Source organism: Rosa rugosa, chromosome 1 (genome assembly GCF_958449725.1).
Source record: "Rosa rugosa chromosome 1, drRosRugo1.1, whole genome shotgun sequence".
Lineage (NCBI taxonomy): Eukaryota > Viridiplantae > Streptophyta > Magnoliopsida > Rosales > Rosaceae > Rosa > Rosa rugosa.
In genome coordinates, this window is record NC_084820.1 from 2,776,757 (window position 1) to 2,796,902 (window position 20,146).

A 20,146-nucleotide genomic window follows, 5' to 3' on the forward strand; every position below is an offset into this window, starting at 1 on the left:
ACTACATGAGACAACGTTTACATCTTAGATTATTCAAATAAAAGAATGAAAAATAGTGGGGCATAACCAACAAATTACACAGCTACAAAAGAGAAATTTATAAACCACAAAAATGCTAGCGCAGGTACTCGTCATGCCAGACTGATGATTGTTAAGTGACCTATTATATCATTAATATATAATCTGATCACTTTCCAGAATTGGGAATAAAATTGCAAATTGCAAAATGCAAATATAGTTTTTTTTTATTTTTTATAGTACATGGTTGGTCTAGTTCTTGTGTACGTTTTACAATGCTTTAGTTAGTTTATATATCAAGACGAAGTATTGACACTTTGAAAGATGTGTTACACACACTTATAATCATATCTCCCAGGGACACAAACACAAAAACATAGGTGAAATAGCATCAGCTATACAACATGTCAATTGATTTTTTGTCGGGGTATAGTTGGCTACTTGAAACACAGAGCTAGCAGGAGTAGAGAGTAGAAATGCTTTCTCCTTAAATACGCACGTCTTTCATAATAATCTTTGATACACAACAAAAATTAAATTTGTCGAATCTCCTTCAAAACTTCCACAGCTTATCACTGTCATGGCTAAGAATTTCATTTTTTGCATTTGTTCGAAAATCCTTGCTTTTCTAGATCCCTTGTCAAATGGCTTTGAAGAACCCTAGTTAAATCCGCTTCTTCTGAAGGTTTATCCTTGGTTTCAACTGGCTAGGGTTTCTGAAGACTTCTCCGGTCTGTTGCTTTGCTTCTTATCTTTCTTCACATTATACATGTTAACAGCCTGTTTCACACGTACAGAATTCCAGTCATAAGTATATACTCAATTCACTAATGCTGTGGAATGAACCCATTGCCAGCAAAAGAGAAGCAAACCTTGATAACATTGAGCAGCTCTTGGGAGTTCTTAGAAATGACACTACAAGAAAAAACATGTTTAACAACATGCAATTCACATTGTCAATCACTTTCGACAACGTTCGGCGCACGTTGTAGATGCCAGAGTCATTAAAAGTCCAAGAGTCCTTAACATCGCGCTTTGCACGTTGTCGAAAAGAGACGAAGTAAGTTGTTGTAATTATTCAACAATGAGTTTTGCACGTTGTCATAAATTTTCAACAACGTTTCAAGCGCATGTTGTAAGTTTTAACAACGCTCTCAGCATGTTGTTTTTATTTTTCAACAGCATACATGACATGTTGTCATATTACTAAATATGTTGTTATAACGTTTCAGTATACATTATTGCACCCAATTTGCTGGTTCTTCTTTTCATATACCTCTAAAAACATTCACCATTACTTGAGCACATTCACATGCCAATATTAGTACACTAAGAAAAATATACATTTCATTGAAGTTCTGAAACATAATTCTTTACAAAACATGCATCACAAAGTTCTGAATTCTTTGGGCATCTAGTACAGCAGAGTACTTCCCGGTTTACTTTTGTACTTGGGTTTGTTGAAGATATCTTTCCTTCAGCCACCACTTCATCTTCTTCATAAATGATCAGGTATCAAGCCATGAAGTTCTTGATTGGGATATGTAGCACACCGAAAGCTCTCAGTGCTTCCTGTCCTCATCAAATTTTCGTAATGACTAAGTATAAGAAACGCAAGGCAAACCCATGCCAAAGAAAAAGTTAAAGTTATGCCTTCATTAAAGCAATGCTGAGCACTTCCAATGCATCTTGGTAATTTTGTCCTTTAATCAGTTGCTTTGTGTTGGTATGAAGCATCAGGCCCATCACGATTGCCCTGTCAAACAACATTTTAAATCTTACTTCAAACCTTAAATGGAATTGCTTCTCTTAAATTTCTCATAAAAGGACCTAACTTGAGAACAGAAATGACTGAAACCTAATAAATCATACTCCTGATCAGTCTCCAATCCCACAGACATATACTAAACAAATACATAAAGATTGAAATATATTGCCCTGCATATCTATCCCACACTTCCTTCTGATTTCACCCTAAACAAATCTATCTTTCTTCTTCAAGTTCCAATGCCAATGGGGCCAACATCTTAGCTCATAGAACAACATCTTCCCTTTCAAAGAAAATAATCCTAAACAAACTCAAACTATCTTTTTGAATTCCATGCAATTATTAATACTAGAACTTAAAACTTCAAAAAATCATAATTGTTTGAGGAGTGTACTTTAGTATCTGAACTAAAGTACAACAGTAAGTAACAAACTCTTTCCACTATTTTAACACACAATGCAATTAATAATAATGAAAGCAAATCAATTACACAACAAAATGACGGTCATGAACAGAGAGTAATGGTCAGGAAACTAAAATATCAATACAACAAATGACATCTGCAGATAATATTTTCATAACATGGACAACCATAGCCTTTTTGGCTGAGGTAGCCATATATACCTGTTACATATTGATAAGAAGCAGAGTTAGTTATATATGCTTCTCTCACTACAAACTCGATGGTGCTTAATACATGAATAGTAAATACTTCACTTACAAACACTAATGCATTAAGTTTCATAAGATTGGAAGTATATCAGATATCATGAGTTCATGACAAACCTACTCTAAAAGTGTACAAAGAATGTTATGTTGGAATATTCCTCATGCCAAACCTAGGGAATCAACAACGCCATATTTCCTTCAAAATCATTGCCCAACCATTCTCCCCCATCATATATTTACCAACATATTAGATGAAGATCCTAAGATTGCGTACAGATAGACAATAACCATTTGTTTGATTGTTTAAAATTGCAGTACACACAATTGACAACCCAATTTAAGTGCAGTCGATCAGATGCAAAAGAAAAGAACCAGTGCACACATAAACCATCTTTTGTATATGCATGCATGACAATAAACCAGAGCTAGGCAGCATGTACCTACATGTACGTTGCAAAGCATAATTAGCTATAATCAGACACACTCATCGTACCGCCAGAGATACCAACTACCGTCAAAGGAGTAACCCACAGATAGGCAGCCAGGCGGGCCACGGCCTGAGCACAAGCGTTCCCCGGGATCAACGCTGACGCGCCGCCACGCACTCTGCCAAGACGGCATCAGAAGCTACTGGAACTGGGAAACTGAAGCATATCAGTCCCACATCGAAAACAAGGGAGAAGATCAGACCTCTCCTCACCTATAAAAGGTCCTCTCTTCTCCCTTCATTACGGACGCATTAACTACTCATTTATTATTATTGCCTATATGCATCAACTGACTTAGGCATCGTAGAAGTGAAGACCGCCCAACGCGGTCTCCCTCTGACGCCCTGTCTTTCATTTGGCAACCAGCAGGAATCACCAAATATACAGAGTAGCGGTCCGCCCGCCGGACCCGCGTTAAACGAAGGCTTGGCTACCGCCAGACTTTGAGCATTAACATTGGCGCCGTCTGTGGGAATCCTTGAACAAGAGGTCATCCCATCACAATTACCATGACTAGCGGTAGCGGGGGAAACGCCCATGAGCAGGCAGACCAATCCGCCATCCCCCAACCATCCAATCCAGCGGTAGGTGTTAACCGCGCACTATTCAACACCCCAACTAACCCTGGCGGTGAGACGGATCCAGGCAGCAGCCGCCCACCAGGCCTGGACCTCGCCGCCATGTACGAGTTGGCACTGGCAGACCTTCACAAGGCAAACAGAGAACGTGAAGAGGAGCGCAGAGAGAAGACCGAGGCCCAAAAACAGGTGGCTGCGCTGATGTCACATTTTGATGACCTGAAAAGGACGTTGGAAAGAACCGCCAACCCGGTACAGAGCGAGCACTCGCATAGCACAAGGCGTAGTCATCCCAACGCTGGTACATTGGGACCAGAACCAGTCGTACAGATGCAGGTCCCGCTGGACCCCCCCCGAACTACTAGGGATGGGACCGCCGCCCGTTCCCCAACTCATGTTGGAGCAGGAGACAGAGTCGGTACCACGCACCAACCGCTCGGAAATTAGGGCAAGAACTGAGGGTGATCCGCCTGCGCCAAGGCATAGGCAGACCCAGCGGAGTACATACGCCGGACCCGCCGGCGACGCAACAGCCCAAATCCTGGAGAGGATGCAGCAGTTGGAACAAAGGTTGGTCCGGGCAGAGTCGGGCGCCGCGCCGTCAACTCAAAGTCCACTTTTCACGTCCAGACCAGGGCCCTTCACCGCTGCAATCCTACAAGCTATCAGGCCTGCGTACGCAAAAACACCAAAGATGTCGCATTACAGCGGTACAACCGACCCCTTCGTCCACATGGACACATTCAAAAAGGTCACCAACAACAAGGGATTTGACGACCCCACCCTCTGCCACTTGTTCAGCGAAACACTGGACGGAGAGGCAATGAATTGGTTCTTCGAATGTCCGCCAGGATCCATTGACTCATTCAACGCACTGTCACATACCTTCCTCTCCCGGTTCATCTTATTGTCCGCCGGACATCATAACACGAGTCAGCTGTTCAGCGTCAAACAGGGAGAGAATGAGTCACTCAAGGCATTCGTCACAAGGTGGCGAGCGGCGGCATCTCAGTGCCGCGATCTGGACAAATGGATGGCATCGGCGGCCTTCAAGCAAGGACTCCTCAAAGGGCCGTTCCTCTATCACCTCAACTACAATCATCCAAATGCGGCATATGACCATATCATGAGTGAGGCGGTCATTCACGCCCAGGCGGAATTCATTACATATGGAGAAGTCCCACCGCCACCGGTAACGCCAGCAAAGGCCACACAGCCTACCTCCAGTCATGAAACCGTTAATAAGGCACCCGCCGCATCACCAACTGACAAGAAGAGGGAATGGCCACAGGGCCACTACCAGAACAAGCGGCAGAAGGATCAATACCACAAGGGAAACCGCCCAACCCAGGAAGATAACCGCAACAGACAAACAGAGTCTTCTCAACGGTATGCAGTGTTCACGGTCCTCACAACCTCGTACGAGGAAATATACAATCAGTGCAAGGATCAGATCCCGCCACCTCCTCCAGCAAAATACCCAAGGACGGGCAAACCCAAAAACACCGGCAGATGGTGCAAATACCATGAGGACAGCGGCCACAATACCAACAGCTGCAACGCACTCAAGACGGCAATTGAGACCTTGTACCGTGAAGGCAAGATGGAACAGTTCAAGGTGCGCCAACCGCCACCAGTGATCGCCAACGTAGAGACGTTGGGCCGCATTAACACAATCGACGGCGGTGCTCCAATCACGGGCTTGTCTCACAGAGCCAGGAAGCGTTACGCACGCATTAATCACCCAAAGGAAGTCTGCAACATCCGTTACGAGAGATCCGCCAAAATCCCAAAGGTAGGTTGGGAACCTATTACATTCTCTGAGGAGGAAGAGCGCGGGGTGCACCTACCCTATGATGACCCCTTCTTGGTCGACGCCATTCTTGGTAGGTTCTCAGTGGGGAGAATATTGGTAGATAGCGGGTCCGCTGTCAACGTCATCTTCAGCGGTTGCTACAGCCATCTCAAGCGGAATAACAAGTTGCTCCAGGATCATGAGCCACTGCTCAGCTTCTCTGGTGACGTCACACAACCGCTCGGTTCTGACTACATGCGGTTGACTATTGGCACTAGTCCGTGTATGGCGGAGGTACATACAGAATTTATAATCGTTGATTGTCTCAACTCATATAATGCCATCCTCGGACGACCGGCGCTCAACAAGCTTAAGTGCATTATCGCCGGATACATGCTTCTCATGAAGTTCCCCACACCTAACGGCACAGGCAGTGTGAGGGGAAGCCAGCAGTTGGCACGCGAGTGTTATTCAACGACTATGGAGCGGTCAACACGCCGCCATGATGTCCTAACGGTGGGAAACCACGCACCGCCACCAAATATCTTCAAGGACCCTAGGGATGAGGAGGAGAGGTATGTGAGGAAGGAGCCGGTCAACCCGGACACATCCTTGAAAGTTGTCTGCATCTCGGACGAGCACCCTGAGCGGACAGTCCGCATAGGCGCCCAACTAGATCCAGAAGTAGAGGCAGAACTCATTCAATTCCTACGTCATAACGCCTCCGTCTTTGCATGGTCCTACGCGGACATGCCAGGTATCTCCCCTGAGATTATCACTCATAAACTGACCATCAAACCCTCTTTTTATCCCATCAAGCAGAAGCGGAGGGCCTTCGATGAAGAAAAATACCGGGCAATCGGAGAAGAGGTCGCCAAACTCCAGGACATTGGATTCATCCGCCAAGTCGTCTATCCCCAGTGGATCTCAAATTTGGTGATGGTCAAAAAGCCCAGCGGCAAGTGGCGGATGTGTGTTGACTTCAAAAACCTCAACAAGGCATGCCCAAAGGATAGTTTCCCGCTACCCCGTATCGATCAGCTGGTCGATTCCACCGCCGGACATGAGCTCCTCAGCATGATGGACGCCTTCTCCGGGTACAATCAGATCAAAATGCACCCCAGCGACCAGGAATGCACAACCTTCACCACCGACAAAGGCCTCTACTGCTACAATGTCATGCCTTTCGGTCTGAAGAACGCCGGTGCCACCTACCAGCGGTTGATGAACGCCATGTTCGCGGAGCATCTGGGAAAAATCATCGAGGTCTACGTGGACGACATGCTAGTTAAGAGCATAAAGGCCGGCGGACATGTGGCAAACCTCAGGATCATAGTAACCATTCTCTTGGCCTATGGTATGCGCCTCAACCCGGAAAAATGTTTCTTCGCAGTCACCGCTAGCAAATTCCTGGGATACATTGTCAGCGAGCGGGGCATCGAGGCTAACCCAGACAAGGTCCAGGCCATCCTTGACCTGGCGGACCCTGAGTATAAGGTGCACGTCCAGTGCCTCCAGGGCAAGTTAACCGCCCTTTCTCGGTTCATCTCTCGACTCACTGATAAGTGTGCCCCATTCTTCAAACTCCTCAAAACAACGCACAAGAAGGTCATCGACTGGAATCCAGAATGTCAGGCGGCGTTTCAGGGCCTGAAGGAATATCTGGCGGCAGTCCCACTCCTCTCCGTCCCTATCCAAGGAGAAACCCTGTTCATATACCTAGCGGTATCCGTATCAGCGGTAAGTTGCGCAATTGTCCGAAGGGAAGGCCAAGATGAGCTCCCGGTTTTCTACGCCGGCAGAGGCATGAACGGAGCGGAGACAAGGTATCCTCCCTTGGAACAACTGGCCCTTGCACTTATCGTTGCCGCCAGGCGCCTCCGCCAGTACTTCCAGGCCCACACGATCCATGTGTTAACAAATCAACCGCTGAGACAAGTAATGCAGAACCCTGAACACTCGGGGCGCCTCAGCAAGTGGTCCATCGAGCTCAGCGAGTTCGACATAGAATACAAACCAAGAACCGCCATGAAGGGCCAGGCAGTGGCGGACTTCATCGCTGAACTCACCGAGCGTCAGCCTGAACCCGGTGTAGAGATGGTACCCGGAGCGGAAGTGATAACCGTCGGGGAGGCAAATCCCCAGTCGGATTGGAACCTACATGTGGACGGATCCGCCAGCGCCAAGGCCAGCGGCGCCGGAGTCATCCTAACAGGACCCGGGGGACTGAACGCGGAGTACGCGTTGAAATTCAACTTCAAAGCCTCAAACAATGTGGCGGAGTACGAGGCACTGATCGCCGGTCTACTTCTCGCCATTGACTCAGGGGCTGACAGCGTCAACATATTCAGCGATTCTCAATTAGTCGTTAACCAGGTCAACGACAGCTTCCAGGCCAAGGACCAGCAGTTAGCGGCATACTTGGGATATGCCAAAACGTTGCTCAAAAAGTTCAACTTTCACACCATCACACAAATTCCCAGGGAAAAGAACGCCAAGGCTGATTCCCTGGCGAGACTGGCAACCGCCCAGCCACATCAAAGTCCAGCGGACACAAAGGTGGAATGCCTTGACAAGCCAAGCATCACGAAAACCCTAGCAGAGATCTTCAACATTGAAATCAACCCCAGCTGGATGGACGAGATCACTGCATACAAGCGTAGCGGCACACTACCAGAGGATAAAGTCAAGGCACGCCAAATTCAGCGGAGAGCAACCCGCTACAATATCCAGAATGGCAAGCTTTACCGACAGGGGTTCACTCACCCCAACCTCCGCTGTTTAACCCCGGAGGAAGGAAAGGTCGTGTTGGCAGGAATCCACGGCGGGGAGTGCGGAAACCACTCGGGCGCCAGATCCCTGGCCAATCGTACAATGCGACAGGGCTACTTTTGGCCTTCGCTTGGTGAGGACGCCCGGCAGGTGTCAAGATCTTGCCACAAATGCCAGCAGTTCGCCGATCTCCCGCACGCGCCGGCTGAACCACTGTCAGTCATCATCGGTCCATGGGTCCACTCTACATGGGGCCTCGACTTGATGGGAAAATTCCCAACCGCCAAGGGACAGTTCAAGTACATCATTGTCGCTATCGACTACAACAGCAAGTGGATAGAAGCAGAGCCACTGACGGCCATCACTACCGCCAAAGTCATTCACTTCCTCTGGAAAAACATTTACTGCCGCTATGGTGTCCCACACACAATCATTACAGACAACGGCACACAGTTCAACAATGAGGAGCTCATTTCATTCACCGCCAATCTGGGCACCAGGATGAGCTTTGCCTCTGTCGCCCACCCCCAAACCAACGGCCAGGTCGAAGCGGCAAACAAGATAATCAAGAAGCTGCTAAAAAAGAAACTCGACACTGCCAAGGGCCTGTGGGCGGAAAAGCTTCCAGAAGTGCTATGGGCCATCAGAACGACTCCATCCTCCGCCACTGGTGAAACCCCCTTTTGTATGACGTTCGGAACTGAGGCCGTTCTGCCTGTCGAGGTAGCTCAACCCACCGCTCGGGTCGAGTGCTACCACCCAGAGACCAACGGCGATGGCATCAACCTGGACTTGGACCTCCTCGAGGAAAAACGACACAAGGCCCATTTGCAAAACCTGCAAAACAAACAACGAGTTTCGCGTTTCTACAACGCCAGAGTCAAGGCCCGGAACCTCCAACTGGGGGACTGGGTAATGAAGGAAGTCATTCCAGCACCAACAAAACTCCGCCCAACTTGGGAAGGTCCATATAAAATAGTAGAAGTCGTTAGCCCAGGCACCTTCTACTTAATGGACAAGGATGGCGTCACTACGACCCACCCTTGGAATACCGAACACCTTCGGTATTACTACAAATAGTCATGTCGCTACCCAGGAGCATCTTGACTTAGCTAAATTTTTGTTCAATATTTAGCTAAGGGAAGCTACCCAACGAGTACACCCCCACTTTTGTTAACGCTGACCAGTCAGTTATCAATGAAACGAGGAATTATTCAAACCATTGTTACCAAGTCTAGCACTGAGGGCAGCTGGCAACGCCGGCAATCGTCAGCGGACCTCGTCCGCTACGTTGTGCACTTGGACCAATCTTAATTCCTTTAATTTTTCATTGATTGCAAAAGAAAATCCCAAGTCAAAACTCTAGCGGTATAGGCATGTCATCACACAACGTCAAAAATCCCATACTTCATATATTCAGGGCTGGGACTCCCCACCCAAAAATTGTTCCTTACATTCAAAAAAAAAAAAAAAAACAAAAGTACATAATATTTTCAGCCTCAGCGGCTACAGTCAAAACAGAGCACGTCCGGCATGTCAGGGGTTGGCCCCGGCGTCGCCTACTTCGGACTGCGACGGCTGTCCGCAGCTTCCTTGGTCAGTCCCTCGAGCGGTGGGACTTGGCGTCTCTATGGTCCCATCCGCCGGAGTCTGATACCCGCTGCCTGAGCTGCCGCCACCTGCTGGGGGACTGGGTACTGGCGGGGGTTTCTTCGTCGGCGCTGCATTTTTTTCTTGCGGCGCCTTGGGCAGGGACGCCTTGGCCCAATCAATGGCACCCTTCGCTCGCAACATCTCGACATTCGCCAGGGCGCCGGCCTTCGCCGCTTCATTCATCGCATGTTTGTATTCCGCCGACTGCTTGAAACTCTCCACAGCGGCGGCAGCGGCTCGGCTTCCATCGTCCCTCAGCCGGGTCACCTCACCCTCCAGTCTCTTCACTTCCCATTGCCTGGCGGCAGACTCCCGCTGCAGGATGTCAATTTTCTTCTCCTTGGCGGCCACACGCTCTTGCAGCAAGGCCTTGTCTTGCTCCAGCTGGGAGACTTGATCATTTCGTTCTATGTCCCGCTGGATGGCCACGTCTAGCTTGCCTCGAGCGTCAGCCGCGTCACAGTCCGCCTTCATCAGGCGTCGCTCCACATCCGCCAGCCTGTCCTTGGCCTCCGCCAGCTCCCTCTCCAGCCTCTTAACCTCCTCCCGGAGCTGTACCTCAATTCGGGGTTGCGTGGAGGCCGCCAAGAACATTTCGTTCAGCCCAACCACCAAGTGCCCAAAGGCTGAGCTAAAGGGCGACTGCTCGATCGCCGTTGGCCGCGTCATCCCTGCCAGACCGCCGAACCCCAACCGCTCGCACAGGTGATAGAGAAACTCCCGCTCACTGTCGGTCATGAACTCGGTGAAGGCAGCGAAGGAGTCCAGATCGCTCGCGGGCATCTCTCTCTCGGCCGTCACGGGGGCCTTTGACGGGTCTGGTCGGCTCTTCTTCTGCCTGTGGACCTCGAGGATCTCGTCTTCATCCTCCTCCCCGGCTGAATCACACTGGCGCCGCCTCCGCAGGATCGACCGGGTATCTCCAGTGGGCGCAGCCCTGGTCCCCTTCGGCGGTTGTCTCCCCACCGCGGTAGCGGCAGCCCCCACTGGCGCCACGACCTTTTCTCTCTGTGGCCCACGTCGAGTGGTAACCACTCTTTCCTTCTGCGGCCCGGAAGAGGATCCCTTTTTCCCCCCGCCCGCTTGTCCATCCGCCTGCACGCTGGGCAGACCGTCGGCCCCTAGGTGCGAGTGGTGCGGCATGGGCAGCGTCACCGGAACCTCGGATGCGCTCACCTCCAGCGTCTCCGGGTTCACAACTGTCATCTGGGCCGCCTCGCCTGAAGCATACATTGTCTCCAGGAAGTTGTCTATCTCCGCACGGTCCATGGCTTTGTCAAAGGCGTCGCGGCTCGCTTTGTTGCCTGGCGGAGTCTCTGAGAACATGCAAACACCTGTCAGCTTTAACCAAGTTATCAAGAGATACAATGTGGCCGGGGTCTCTTACCAATGGCGCGCGTTAGCTGCTGATCGACCAACAGCTCCCAGCCGGTGAGGAGACGGAAGTCCAGCAAATTGCGGTTCTTCCAACAACCTTTGATACGCGCAACCCGGCACTCTTCGTCACGCGTCAGATTGTAGCGCAGGCCCGCTGTAAAACAACAGAAGGTGTCAGTCAAACGATTGCAACATATATACCATAAACCGCCAACTATGTTCAGCGGAGATCGACGGACAACCTCGGATTGGCTGAAACTCCGACTTAATCCTAAACGTCGGCTCCCCCTGGTTGGACTCCGCTTGATACTCCCACCCCGTCGTTGCCACGCAAAACGTCCCCCGCCAGTAGGACATCGAATCCCTCAAATTCTCTATCAGCTTGGGCGCTCCCTGCCGGCGGCTCAAATTTACTTGCCCCCTACAACCTTGGCGATTAATGTACACCAGTTCGTAGAAGTGCAAAACCTCCGCCACCGTCGGCCCCTCGCACCCGGATAGCCGCCACAAGGAGTTCATCGCCAGCATCAACCGCCACATGTTGGGACAGATCTGCCCAAAGGCGACGCCAAACTCGCACACCAGGATCTGGAGGTTGGGTACAAGCGGCAACGTCACTCCTTGGCGGAATATTGCCTCGTGAACGGCGGCGAACCCCGCTGGAAGAATTGAGGCCTTTTCGTCCGCAGTCGGTTGACGCAGTTTCACCACTCCCGGCAGCCGGTATGTCCGTTTCATCCGGTTGACCGCGGCGGCAGTCATCCGCCCTCCCGCCTCGTCAACGGGGGTCCCATCCGGGAGCACCCACGCCGATTCTGTTTCCTCCCCCGTCACGTTTCCCCCGCCAGCAGAACCACTGGCGGCACTATTACTTGCTAGCCGCTCCTCACTCCTCTCCCGCGCAGCAGCTTCCTCACCAGCCCTAGAACTCTCCGGACGCGACGTACGGCCCATGACAACTTCCCAGGGTATGGTTTGCAGCGGCTCGATGTCTAACGACTCTGGCAGTGAGGTTCCTGCACGGGCAGACGGACGCAACGAGTCAATAAAAACCCTATCCGCCGCACTGATTGACACGTCAGACCCGGAGTCCTCACTGCTCGAGATCTCTACGACGTTGGCCATCCCAAAACCCTAAAACCCAAATCAGTTAGCCCACAGAAGGATCTAACCTATCCCTATATCAGGCATAGCAAAGCACCACGAACAGCTACCCAGAAAATACCAAAACATGAACAAACCCCCCCCCTCAACCCAGATTCAACCATCTAGCAAAACCCTAACTGTCAACTCTCTGTCAAAGCACCGTAACCTACCTCAAATCTCACCTTACACCCCCGACGAGCATCAAGAAACCCAGTTCACACACCAATCCCAGACACAAATACCAAACCCACAAATCAACAAAAACACAAAACTGAAGAGAAGGACAACCAGAACACTAACCTCAGTCGTGAACTCGCCGGCGTACTGATGCTCGCTATGCCCCGACGACGGAAATTTTCGTCTCTCCGACCACGAGAACTCCACCAACGCACGGCAGTCTCTCTGCAAATCTCGGCTGGGCAGAGCTTGAAGACGACAAACAGTTCGAATGAATTTTCTGATGTCCCTTCTCAATACGTTCCCCCCCCTTTTATGTCAACGTCAGAGGCTTTTGGGCCGTCCGCTAGAAATCGACATCACACCCCAGCCGTACACGTGTCCCCTGTTCGCACTAACCCTCCGGGTTAACCGAGACGTCGCCTCGGTTACGAAATCCATCATTACTCGCATTAATGACGAGAAGACGGCCGGACTGAGGAGACGCGTCTCCACACGCTAACCCTCTAGTTCTTTGCCACGTGTCAAGGCGTATCACGGAAGCAATCCAGGGTACGCCCTTCTCCAAGTGACGGTCTCCGCTGAGCGAAACTCCGCTAGCGGAACTTCTCACTTGTCCTTCTCCAAGTGACGGTCTCCGCTGAGCGAAACTCCGCCAGCGGAACTTCTCACTTGTCCTCTCCAAGTGACGGTCTCCGCTGAGCGACCCCGCCAGCGGAACTTCTCACTTGTCCTTCTCCAAGTGACGGTCTCCGCTGAGCGAAACTCCGCCAGCGGAACTTCTCACTTGTCCTTCTCCAAGTGACGGTCTCCGCTGAGCGACCCCGCCAGCGGAACTTCTCACTTGTCCTCTCCTAGTGACGATCTCCGCTGGGCGGAAACCCTCCAGCAGAACTTTTCACTAGCTGTTATTTACGAAGTCTCCTAAAAGCGGCACTTCTCCCTTGTCATCATACAAACGGGGCACCTTCCGCTACGCACCTCTAGCGGAAACCTCTTTTATCTGGCAAGTCGCGTACTTTATTCAACGCGGTACCGCTCAATAAAGTAACGCCAAGCACGTCCACTAGACGCTGTTTACTGCTATGAACCAGCGGGGGGACTCCCGCCAGCGGCGGATCCCGAGGCCACGCCTCATTCTGACAAATGACCGCCACGCGGCATTCCAGTCAGATTGTCCCTACGGGACACGGGGACTAGTCAACAGTCTACGACGACCCTGATCAGGTACGTTGACCCCCGTCACTCGGGTCCTAAAGATTGGGTTCGCTACCCAACACCCCCTGCTCCGTGCAGCTCCCCCTCACCAAACAAATTTTGCGACCATCCGGAGGTCCATCTTAGCCGGGGAGTGGGGGACTCCCTGGGGGGCCTAGCAGGGGCCCACCCGAAAGGGTATAAAGCGTTTGCTCAGTAATATCCATGGTTGACAACGCACTGACGCTAATTATGCTTTTGCAAAAGTCTAGCGGAAGAGAACGCTTCAAACCGCCGATCAACTCCCCAACCAAGATTGCCCTCCTTGACTGGGGACTTGGGGGACTTGTACCTACATGTACGTTGCAAAGCATAATTAGCTATAATCAGACACACTCATCGTACCTGTCACGCCCCGGATTTTGAATAACAAATTCAAATCCGAAACATGAATTAATACAACTCACAAAAATACAACCTGAATTTTTTTCTCAAAACAACCACACCTCACATCACTCGATATTACATAAACCAAATCTCAAATTTGTTTATTACAGCACACTCTCACCAAATTATATTGTAAGGCTCAAATGAGCATAACTCACCTCACAATTACAATTGCTGTAAAACTAAAACAAATTCTCTAACCCGCACGATCACCGTCCTGATTCTCCTGACCTGTAGGATTACCCACTACACAATTTGAATAGTGTACCGGGATTGCAACAACACAAACCCGGTAAGCTTTTGACAGCCCGTATGAGTAAACAAGGAATTGCACGATTTTAAAGTAACAATTCAATTTCAGTATCTCTTAGCATAATAATTGAAGTGCACAACGTCACTTCAAGCATCAATCAACACACGTCTCATCATGACTACACAAAAACAAACAACTGTTTACTCAATATATACTCACAGGCTTATGATTTATTTATATAAATCATCCCATGCAGTATATTATACTTACAGGCTTATGATTAATTATATTAATCACCCCATTCAGTATATCATACTTACAGGCTTATGATTAAATATATTAATCACCCCATTCAGTACGTATATCATACTTACAGGCTTATGATTAAATATATTAATCATCTCATACCGTATATTATACTCACGTCTCAACATGACTACGCAAAAACAAACAACTATTTACTCAATATATACTCACAGGCTTATGATTTATTTATATAAATCATCCCATGCAGTATATTATACTTACAGGCTTATGATTAATTATATTAATCACCCCATTCAGTATATCATACTTACAGGCTTATGATTAAATATATTAATCACCCCATTCAGTACGTATATCATACTTACAGGCTTATGATTAAATATATTAATCACCCCATTCAGTACGTATATCATACTTACAGGCTTATGATTAAATATATTAATCACCCCATTCAGTATGATGGCAGACAGACTAGAGCTCTAACTGTATCGTAAAGTGTCACCTGGGCCAAGGTTCACCTTACGAATGACTGCTTTCCTCAATTCACTCGACTCCTCATTTAATTCATCTCAACGACTCAACTATCGCACTTTACTCAATTACCCATTATCATAGACAACACAACATCTAAGATAAATCACATATTCCAAAGGGTAATGCTCAAAATATAACTCAGTAAATCACACCATCCAATATATATTCCACGTAAATATATATATACGTAGTCACCCACACAAGAGTGACCACTAATACCAACTATAGTTCACATGCAATAAAATCTAGAAATTCATTTTTATAGTTTAAATACATTTTACTTACCTATGGACCGTAGTCGATCAAGTCCATATAATTTAAAACAAATATTTATTTTCATAAAACAATTTCCACAATTTCTCAATTAAATAAAATCACCGAATTTCGGTTCGTGAATGAACCATGTGCGATTTACTCACCTCGATATTCCCGCTGCGTCTTCAATTCAACACAATACACACCGAAATCGCTCACCCAAGGGAGACCGTCAATCACCTAGTCAAACATGACCTTAACTTAGCCAACAACTCAAAAACATACTCAAACGACAATCCAACGGTCGGATCGAAATTAAATGATGATCCAACGGTCGGATCCTCACGGATCGCCTTTAGGATCAACCTCCAAAAATCATCACGAAGATCCAACGGTCGGATCTTCCTGAATCGTCCTTACTAACATCTTCACAAATTTATACAAAAATCCGACGGACGGATTCTCACGAATCGCCTCCCTAATCACTGTTTCTCAATTATATGAAGATCCAACGGTCGGATCTTCGCCCGTGACCACAAAAAGTCATCGGGACAGTCATACGATCAACATATCGAATCTACCATTCCATCAGACGGTCTGATCTTCACAGATCACAAATCGAACGATCGAAATCGATCGAAACTTAAAAATTCATAACTTAATCATACGATATCCAAAAATTATGAATTATATATGCAAACGATCGTATCGACACGTAGAACACAAAAATGGACAGAAACTATCCTTGGGGTGGCCGGAGGTCGCCGGAAACCACCATCACAGTGGCGGCACCGCCACCCATCCAAAGTCAAAATTAGACAAAACTCCCAACACGAAAGTTCTTCATCTTAACTCGAATTGAAACTTTCATAACTACACCAAAGTCAGATTATAAGCCAAAAAGTAGAATTTTACCTTATAAGGTTTGAAACCCGAAGAACCCTAGTTTTGAATTCGTTCCAATTCGATCTCCACAGATGAAATCGATGCAATCCACCTTAGGGGAAATGATCTACATCCTCAGAAGTGCAGAATCCTCTCAAGAATCACGGCAAAAGGTGGCCGGAGGAGGGAGAACGACGGTGGGGAAAGGAGGTGATTTCCAGCTCGACTGCACCGTGTTCTTCGACTTGTAGCGGCTACCACGTTGGTTATTTCCCCTCGATGTCTTCTACAAAGTTGTAATATAGCTCAGGCCCAGCAAAATCCCTTTTGGAATCAACTCGATTCGAGGTTGGATGAGAGAGATATCGGCCGGTGAAGGAAGAGCAGCATCGGGCGAATTCCAGCTCGAGCTGTGCAGCTTCTCGGCCTCCTAGCACCTTCCATGGTTCTTTTCTCACTTTGATGTCTTCTAGGAAGTTTTAACTGACTTCAAGGCGAATGAAAATACTTTTGGAATCAAGTCGATCGGAGGTCTGTGGAGGGAGATATGGCCGGTGGAAGAGAGAGGAACAAATCTGGGCTCGGGAGAGAATTGGGGAGAAAATATAGGTTTCTGAAATTTCTGTCCTCCAATGCAATTTCCGGAACTTTTTTTGTATTTATAGAATTTTCCCGATTTTCAATTGCTTATAACTTTCTCATACGAACTCCGATTTTCGCATTCCATATGTCCACGAACTCGTATCGACGCGCTCTACAACTTTCATGAATGAAGTTTTCCCAAATTCCCAATGTATAAAAAGTCACTTTTTGAGACCTCCTAAATAACGTTCGTTTTCGAAAATTAATCGTTCGAACTAATTCCATAACTTCTCCAAACCTCGTACTCGCTCCCACTATCGTGAAATCATTTCTAAAAATCCACGGAAATTAATTTGGATTTTTCGGGGTATTACAGTACCGCCAGAGATACCAACTACTGTCAAAGGAGTAACCCACAGATAGGCAGCCAGGCGGGCCACGGCCTGAGCACAAGCGTTCCCCGGGATCAACGCTGACGCGCCGCCACGCACTCTGCCAAGACGGCATCAGAAGCTACTGGAACTGGGAAACTGAAGCATATCAGTCCCACATCGAAAACAAGGGAGAAGATCAGACCTCTCCTCACCTATAAAAGGTCCTCTCTTCTCCCTTCATTACGGACGCATTAACTACTCATTTATTATTATTGCCTATATGCATCAACTGACTTAGGCATCGGAGAAGTGAAGACCGCCCAACGCGGTCTCCCTCTGACGCCCTGTCTTTCATTTGGCAACCAGCAGGAATCACCAAATATACAGAGTAGCGGTCCGCCCGCCGGACCCGCGTTAAACGAAGGCTTGGCTACCGCCAGACTTTGAGCATTAACACAGCAAAATCCAAATCCCTCGTTTTGCTACAGATATCCAGATGCAATCTGTTTGCATACGTGCAGGAATGTTAGGTGCATTCAAAGATAAACCTCCTCTGATCGACTTATGACATCATATAATTGTTGCTCATACTAATTCTGAAATCAACGCCACCAAACACCAAAGCCAAATCATTACCTAGAGAAAACTAAAAATCCAGATCAATAAGCATCATTTCAGTAGGAAACTACATCAAATCAAACTATCAAAGCATAAGATCCATAATTCAGTCTCCAATTCTATTCAATTTCCTCAGCTACGAACAAATTAAAATGCAAGCCACAATAAGAGAGAGAGAGAGATACACCAAAGCGCACCGTTTTGGAGGGAGGGGCCGTACTCGATGGCAGAGAGGTGCATCTTAATGTTGTCGAGGGTCTCGGACTGGCACAGATTGTTGTAATCAGCGGCGGTGAGAAGATCGGCATGTTGTCCCCAGACGATGGCCTCCAAGTAGCCACCGGCCCACCGTGAACATTGAAGGTCATCGCTTCAAAGCCCTACATTTTGTTCGATCGAAATTACGCGATCTGCCACAGGCCGATCTAAAATGGAATCGGAGTGAGAGAAAGGAGACGATTCTAGGTCAGTACGTTAATGGCGGCTAATAACAAAAACACCTAATCCAGTACAATTCTATTGAATAAAAGGTGATTTGGCTTACCTCTGCTTTCGTGGTTATGCACAATATATTGAATAAAGCTTGGCTGAAAAACTGATTTCAGAAACTATTCCTCGGAATGAAAAAAACCAATGTTTAAAACTAACTACATAACACAAAGTTTACATCCTAGATTATTCAAAGATATGCTTTTATCTCAATGAACAGCTTTTTCTACACCAGAACACCTTACAATGTCTTTCAATAGGAGGTTTCCCAAAACAATTAAAAAAGCTCGTCTTCAACCACCAGACATGGAGTTAGATATGTTACAGATTCCACCATTTAGGATGCGGTTGCTCATGTTGCTATAGTGATATATGTAAAGACCATTGAGTAACTTATCTGAGAGAATCATGTTCGAGTAATCTGTCTCAGAATTTTTTCAACTATTGTTTGGTACTATTTCTTGTGGTAAAACTCAAGGCACGATATATGTGTTAACCTCCTTGGTAGTGTGCATCTGTGCCATGCTGCGTGCAGTGACGATAACCCACACTAGAGAAGAGGATCTCTACTTTACTGCTATTACTGGCTTCCAACAAACACCCGTCTTCCTCATAAATGAGATATTGTGCTTCACTTGCAGCTCTTGACGGTAACTTCTTATCTCCTTTCAGCACATGATATTCCCAGCCTTGAACATCAATTTTGAGCACAAGAACAGGTTCAGATTCTGGAATCACATCATCAAGAGGGACGGTCCTTACTTGAACTGCTTTCTCTTCATTAGACTTAAAAGCCAACTTTGCACCAGTGGCTGAAACAGCACTATTGTCCAGACGACCAACCAACTGGTAACATAAGCAGGATTGACATTAGCAAAGCATTATTAATTGAAATTTTCAAGAGCCTATCTACAATTATCTATTGCCGAGAAAAATAATGATAGAGTAATAAGTTAAACTATGCTAAGAGAAGCCTCAGATATTGCATCTTTATATTCTCAGTCTCCCAAGGAGGCACACACTACTAGAGCCAATGCATGATCATCACTCGCAAGCATATGGATCCCATAACCTTGTCTACAATCCTATGTATTCTCAAATTTCAAATGTAATGTTTACTAGACTTAGATTTGAAACTCATTTCACACATACCAGCTTATGTAATCTCATAATCACAAGAATTCGAAACAGCCTTAACACAACAATGTAGACAAAAACCACGAAACCAAACCAAAATAGACTAAAAATATTTAACCTTGCAAAGAAGAAAAGAGTAACAAGGTGATACGAATGTGATCTGTTCTACACTTGCAGGTGCTTGTTGTTCTACTAGTCAAAACCTAAAATGAAATTTAAGTTGTCGAGCTAAGTCTATGCGAGAACATTCCCCATCACATTTGTGGCCAGGATTGACTAGTCTAGAGCTAAGGGTGTTTTCCTAGTTCTTTCAGGTGATTTTTTAGATTTTCCTATTCGTAATGGGGTTGTATCTTGACACTTTCCTAAACGGTTTATATTTTGTGCTCTATGAGTGCCTCTATGATCAACACTGCCCTTAAGAGTAGATTTCGCCCCTCGGAGACAATGTCTCGGTGTAGCAGGTTTGTGGTGCCCTAGCCTACCCTCCAGGGTACAACAACCTCGATCCTTGTAGGTGTACACTCACAATAATCAGATTGTATCGAACAGCTTAAAACTTTCTTTTGGAGGAATAGATCAATTAAAGGAAATACATGAATATTTTGAGCTCGGAAAGGAAACAAAGGAGATTGAATACAACAAGAAATATTTTGATTTCGAAAGC

At 47.3% G+C, this 20,146-nt stretch overlaps 2 long non-coding RNA genes across 2 annotated transcripts; both read right to left on the reverse strand.

The window, feature by feature from the left end:
- Window positions 1–1,325: 1,325 nt before the first annotated feature.
- Window positions 1,326–19,553, reverse strand: LOC133726963 (uncharacterized). Its single transcript, XR_009854956.1, has 3 exons — window positions 18,398–19,553; window positions 18,051–18,278; window positions 1,326–1,774 (listed from the first exon to the last, which is right to left on the reverse strand). It is a non-coding gene; the product is annotated as an uncharacterized LOC133726963 (long non-coding RNA).
- Window positions 14,135–16,570, reverse strand: LOC133726964 (uncharacterized). The gene is made up of 3 exons (XR_009854957.1): window positions 16,310–16,570; window positions 15,559–15,634; window positions 14,135–14,331 (listed from the first exon to the last, which is right to left on the reverse strand). It is a non-coding gene; the product is annotated as an uncharacterized LOC133726964 (long non-coding RNA).
- Window positions 19,554–20,146: the final 593 nt, after the last annotated feature.